Source organism: Mesocricetus auratus, unplaced genomic scaffold (assembly GCF_017639785.1).
Source record: "Mesocricetus auratus isolate SY011 unplaced genomic scaffold, BCM_Maur_2.0 Super-Scaffold_100021, whole genome shotgun sequence".
Lineage (NCBI taxonomy): Eukaryota > Metazoa > Chordata > Mammalia > Rodentia > Cricetidae > Mesocricetus > Mesocricetus auratus.
In genome coordinates, this window is record NW_024429202.1 from 13559401 (window position 1) to 13566640 (window position 7240).

The window sequence follows — 7240 nt, forward strand, 5'->3', positions numbered from 1 at the left end:
TTCTAGTGCCGTCCATTTGCCTGCAAATTTCAAGATTCAGTTTGTTCCTCTGAATAGTATCCCATTGTGTAATGTACTACATTTTCTCTATCCACTCTACAGTTGAGGGGCATCTAGGTTGCTTCCAGGTTCTAGCTACTACAAACAATGCTGCTATGAACATAGTGGAATAGATGTCTTTGTTGTATGAATTTGCATCTTTTGGGTATATGCCTAAGAGTGGAATTGCTGGGTCTTGTGGTAACCCACTTTCCTGAGGAATCTCCATACTGATTTCCAAAGTGGCTGTACGAGTTGGCACTCCCACCAGCAGTGAAGGAGTGTTCCCCTTTCTCCTCATTCTCTCCAGCATAAACTGTCATTGGTGACTTTGATTTTAGCCATCCTGACAGGAGTAAGATGGTATCTCAAAGTTCTTCTGATTTGCATTTCCCTGATGACTACAGATGTGGAGCACTGTTCGTAAGTGTCTCTCAGCCACTTTAGATTTCTCCATTGAGAATTTTCTATTTAGTTCTATACCCCACTTTTTAATTGGATCCTTTGGTGTTCTGGAGACTTGCTTCTTGAGTTCTTTGTTAATTTTGGAGATCAGCCCTATGTCTGATGTGGGGTTAGTGAATATCTTTTCCCATTCTTTTTTTTTTAATTTTAAATAGCTTGTTTTACATGTCAATCCCAGTTCCCTCTCCCTCCCCTCCTCCCGCACCTCCCCACCATCCCCACCAGCCTCCCACCCTATTGCCATTTCCTTCCACATAAGGGATATCTAGAGTCTGACATTTCACTCAGGGCAGGGTCCAGGCCCTCCCCTAAGAGTCCAGGCTGAGAGAGCATTCCTCTTTGTGTTATGGACCCATGATGTCTATTTGTATACCAGGGATAAACACTGACCCACTGCCCAGGGCCCCATGGGTTGCCCAGGCCTCCTCACTGACTCTCACCTTCAGGGGATCTGGATCAGTCCCATGCTGGCCTCCCAGCTGTTGGTCTGGGGTCTGCCTTTTTGTCTTGTAGACTGTGTCCTTTGCCTGACAGAAGCTTCTTAGTTTCAGGAGGTCCCATTTGTTAATTGCCAATGTCAGTGTCTGTGCTACTGGTGTTATGTTCAGGAAGTGGTTTCCTGTACCAATTGGTTCATGAGTACCTCCCACTTTCTCTTCTAAGATGTTCAGTGTGGCTGGATTTATATTGAGGTCTTTGATCCATTTGGACATAAGTTTTGTGTTTGAAGAGAGATCTGGCACCAGTGATATCTCTAGAGAGCTACAAGGTTGACACTAACTGACAAACTGAGTAATAGTGTAGAGACTACCTTAAATGCCCATCCCTGACAATGAGTTTGACTAATACCTTATATGCCTTCCTAGAACTTTCATCCAGTGAATGACAGGAGCAGAACCAAACACCCACAACTAAACGCTGAACTGAACCCCTGGAACTCAGTGACAGAGAGGGAGGAGTGATGAGCAAAGGCATAAAGAATGGGCTGGTGAACCCAGCAGAAACAGCTGACCTGAACAAGGGGGGAGCTCTTTGACCCCAGACCGACAGCTGGGAGGCCAACATGGGACTGATCCTGACTCCCTGAATGTAAATGTCAAGGAAGTGGCCTGGACAGCCTATGGGGCCCTGGGCAGTAGATCAGTATTTATCCCTGGCATACAAATGGACTTTGTATGTCCATACCACAGAGAGGGAAGCTCTCAACCCTGCCCTGAATGAAATGACAGACTCTGGATATCCCCTATGTGGAAGGGAGTGGGGATAGGGTGGGAGGCCATAGGCCTCAAAGCAGACCAGTTACTCATAAAAATTTTCACTTACAAGTAAAGGTGAATGGGATAAAGGGTAAACTGTGTGACTCAATGAGACACCCCACAAGCTTCCATGACAAGATTATTCTCTTTGTTTCTTTTGGGAGGGTGGGAGGGAGAGGGAACTAGGATTGATATGTAAAACAGGATTGTTTTAATTTAAATTAAAAAAAGAAAACAAGAGGTATCTTAGTAGAGAGAGCCCCTATGGGTTTAGGGGAAAAAAAATCTGGTGCTGGATATCTCCCAAGAATCCACAAGGAGGACCCCAGCTAAGACTTTAGCAATAGTGGAGAGGATGTAAGAACTGGCCTACCCCTGTAACCAGATTGGTGAATACCCCAGCTATCATCATAGAGCACTCATCTAGTAATTGATGGAATCAGATTCAGAGGTTCACAACCAAGAACCAGGCTGAGTTCTGGGAATCTAGTTGAAGAGAGGGAGGAGCAAATATATGAGCCAGGGAGGACAAGATCACAATGGAGAAATCTACAGAGACTGCTGAATAAAGCTTGTGGAAACTCATGAACTCTAAACCAACAGCAGTAGAACCTCCAGGGGACCTAACTAGGCCCTCCAAATGTGGGAGACAGTGGTGAAGCTTGGACTATCAGAGGGATCCCTGGCAGTAGAAGCAGGTGTGGAAGAACTGTGGTTGGAATGTAAAACAAATCTAAAACCAAAATAACAACAACAACAACAAAAAGAAGAGTTCCCTCCAGTTTTCTTCAATTACTGGATACATGGGTACATTTTGTCACTGTTATTGCTATTGGTTTGGTTTTTCCAACTTGACCAATTATGTATTAATAAGAAAATAGTATGTCACAGAGTTATCTGTGAAAGTATCAATTTAGCAGTATAGGCCAACATATAAAGAATTACACACATGTCCAAATACTTGTAACTTTTTGCTAGGATATCCTTTCACACTCCATGCAGTTTTGGCTTGGAGAGGAGTGTGTAACTTATTGAGATTCATGATTTCACAGATTTGAAAGAATATTTACATTAGAATTTCTATGATTAAGCAAATTTAAATGATGATCAAAAGTTTGTAATTTTTATAATTAATTATTCTAGTCAAATGCCTTTATTTGGTAAAGTTTGGTGCATACATCACCAAGTTCACCAAAAGAAAATGTCATACTGACCTTGACAAATGACAGTCAAAATTCCTCAAGAATTTGAAAGTTCCTATATGATACATCTCTTTTCTAAGAATCAGAAATGAAGCTAACAATTCATCCTTTGAAGGATAAATAAAACAAGCAACATACCTTATTAACCAACAGAATATTATTTTGATGGGGAATATTAATAAGCACTAGGAAGCCAACATTATTATTATCTCTCCTTGCTGCAGAGCTATGGTGAAGTATGAAATCATTCGTCCCCTGAGCTCATTAAGAATCTAATGAGAACCTAAATTCAAACACTCAGAAACTCATTCAACAACCCAAAATAATATGGGATAAATAATCAAGTATGCAATCTACAATTGTGGCATTAAAGAACTTGTCAACTTTACTTTCTAACTCATTGCAAATTTAAAATCTAATTATACCTATAAACCATCAGTCTACATTCTCTTAATGTTTTAACATGCTAATCAATTTCTCAGTGTGTGGGGCTTAATTTTGGTTTTGTATTTTACCTATGTGACTACAGAAATGATTTATACCAGCTCTACATAGGGCACAGATCACTTCATACAATACCTATGTAAACACATATTCATTGTGCCTGATTTATGGCCTTGTAAACCAAGCATTTCAATGGTATCATGACATCCTTTATAATGATAAAGCTAACACAGTTACAATTGACATTTTTCCTGGATTAATTTGTTCATTCCGTGATCTATATCTCACTCTCCTCTGTTCCGTGTCAGAACCCTTTGTTCTACACGATTTCTTTTCTTGCAGTATTGATCCTTATTGATCTTAACCTAGTACAATAGTGAATAATTAAATATTTGCTCAAAGGAACAAGCCTTCTCCTCTTTTCATTATGACCTTCCCCTGATGTTCAAACAGTCCCAGCATTAGTGAAGTCTTCCTGGTGCAAACTTGACCTCTGTTGTCCTACTTTGAAAATGCACTTGATTTCCAACAAGAGCTTTTGGAAATGTAACAGCACTGCTTTGTTAGATAATGAAATCCAAATTGTTCTAGAAAAAGGTGCAATTATACAGCGTGTAATACACAAATAAATTGACTTAATGTTACATTATAATGAAAACTGTGCAAAATCCTCTACACAAGCACAATAAAATAATAAAAAGTAATAGAACAGGTAATAGATGTAAAATAAATGCTAAAAAAGTAGTTCAAATCATTTTCATACCAGTCAAAAGATACTGAGGAGGGCGCATCCAATCACAATAAAACACCAGAATGAAACACTTCTAAATAGTAATATAAATTTTTGTGGACACTTCATGTCCCATGATGTGGAATTGACATATAGTTTGATTTTCTTTTTCCTAATGTAAGCCACAGTTTTACAGTCCTAGTGAAAACATTTTATTGCTGGGGATGTATTAGACATGGTTCATTTCCCTTCTCAGTATGGCTTTAATTTTCCACATCCATGGCTTGACACAGACCCAAACACCAGAAGATGGTTGTCTGCTATAAACTGTTTGGTTTTCTTTGATTGCTTTACAATTTAATCTATAGTTCATTCCATTAACCCTTTCTGTTTTAATGCTGCCAAGTCTTCCAGCTCCTTAATATAAAGATAAACTTCCCCCAAACACTCATGTTTCTCGTGGTTTCTCTTTCTCCAATTCTAAGAATGACATACAGGGGTCTGGGAGAAAATGCTTCTTTACTAGTTAACTTTTCTGAAGCCCTGGGTAATTGCAAAATAATTGACTTTTAACAATGAAGAGGATTTCCCTTTTTGCTTCATAATACATTCATCATTATTCATTCATTCATTGGGTTTGGTTATATTCATACTGATCAGCTGAGCCCAGGAAGTGTCACTGACATTCTAAGTTTCTCCTCAAATCCCTGATCTTTCTGAGGTCTTGGGGTGGACAGCAGGGAGGGGGGATTCCTTTCCTGGCTGGAGTGTTGTCACATCCTATATCCTGTTCCTCCCAGCAGAGAAAGTGTATATGGGAGGGTCACCGGATCAGCCTGTGCCTCGAGGCGCCTTGCCTCAAGTACAAAAGACTCGACTCAACTCACGTTAGTCTTCTAGGTGGCCTATCTGCAGTGACGGACTGCCAGATCGGGCTGTGGGTGAGCTGTGATGCCTGCCTTGAAATGCTAAGTGCTTAATTAAGGACCTTTCATATCAGCTATGGAGGCCTCCATCTCCCATAGCCCTGGGCATTGTACTTAACCAAGGGCTCCCAGGAGCCAGAGCCAACTTTATGGCAGTGACAAATGGTGACACAGAGGAGAAACAAGTGGTTTTCCTCTTTTCATAGCCTTCCCCAAATCTAAATACCATCCGACAGCTGACTAGTCATAGTTGGCGGAATCCTAAAAATAGACTCTTTCCTTCACGTTCAAGGAAACAGGGCAAACTTGTGTCTCACTCACAGGCATGGACTGTGGAGTCCTCTGAGAACAATCTCATTGGCAGCCACTTAGCAATCACTCCAAACTGCCCCTGTTCACCTAGCTCAGGAACACAGCCACAGCCCCTGTGGAGTTCACAACTACTGTTGGTATCTGTCATGTTAGCTAAATGATTGATTGCTGACAAGTGAATGCCACCATTTTCCTCAGCTTTATTAAGGCATGATTAACAAATGCAAACTATTTGTTCTTAAGGTGACGGTGTTCTGTTCAGGATGCACTGTAGTTAACATACCCACTCCCTCATGCAATTAATTACCTTCTGTTGTGTTTGAGGACTTACAATTCTTTCTTGGCAAATGCACTTAATGCGTATGTTGTACAATGAGTGTGAAGATGTTTCTACTTTTACACACTTAATACACGTGACTCTATTTTCAACAGTAAGTGTGCAGAATTGGCTGATCTTAAGACTAAACTGTCTCAACTTCTCCATCCTCTTAACCTAGCCCTACTCTACTTCAAATTCACCTTATTGCTTTAGATTTCACAGAGAAGTAAAACCATATAGTATATTTGTTACATTTGTCTTCACTTAGTAAAAGTTGCATTAATGTTGCAGGGCATAGGATTTACTTTTTAAACGCGGAACAATGCTTCTTACACTTTTATGTATGTGTTTGGTTATTTTATCCACTGATGGACACTGATGGTTTCTGTATCTTGGCCTTTGTGAATCGTATTGTAGTGAACCCAGGAGTGAAATGTAATTAGTTTTAAAGCAAAGTACAGAAGGAATATGAACCGCCTACACATCTGACAAGGTTAAATTACAAAGTTCTCATTCATTAAGAAGGAAAGCATGGTATCATTGGTCAGCATATACGACAAAACAACATCTTTAAACTAAAATAGAACAATTCATAAAATCTTTGGCTATGGTTTAAAATGAACAGATCATGAAAAAGAGGTCTGTACCAAAAAATGTGTTAGACATGCATAAAAGGGTTGGTGCACTGTAGCTAAAATTCTAAACAAATTTGATTTCTTATCCTTTTGCTGAGAGATTGGTGTTTATGTGTGTATTATTGCCATATATGTATAAATATATAATCATTGATATTTGGGTTGTCACTTTCTGTCAAATTGAAGTATAGTTCAGTATAAACAATAATTCATGAAATTTAGGCTCTGGATATGAAAGTTCCATGTTGACACCCTATTGGTTATAGACAATCTAGTTAAAAGGCATATTGAGATGGAAGGTCAAAATATTCTTTACTTGTTTTCAGGATGAACAAAAGAGGACTTTGGTAATTTATGCCCTATGAACCTTCATATGTCACCCTTTAATATTAAATATACAATCATCAAATTTCAAAATTTATTCTTTGATATACCAAGGAAAAATTGTTTTGCATGTGAATTTTATGTAACTTCATGCTTCGTTGCAGACCTCAATCACTAATGCCTTAGAGATCTGTGTTGTAAACATCATTCATGACATGCTGAGTTACAGAAATGACCAGTACAGGGCAAGGCAATATCACCTTCAAAAGCAAATGTTCTCCCCATTCACACCCTTCATAGAACATTAATGTGCAGTGAAATTTCAATGCCCATAAATCTTAGCCGATAGAAATATATGAAATATATGTGGCTTAAAGCCTACAGAAAGGGACATCTGAAGATAATTTACAGAAAATAAAATCATGCAAAATATCACAAAATATAATATACTTGTAGGCAACAGTTTTCTTCTCCAGGAAAATTCCATAATGATGAAAAACCCCCACGTTTTTTTTTTAGGAAGCCAGCACACAGTAGCTTCCCAGTAGCCATGGGAAGTCCAGAAATTGTAACGAGTTGAAACCACCT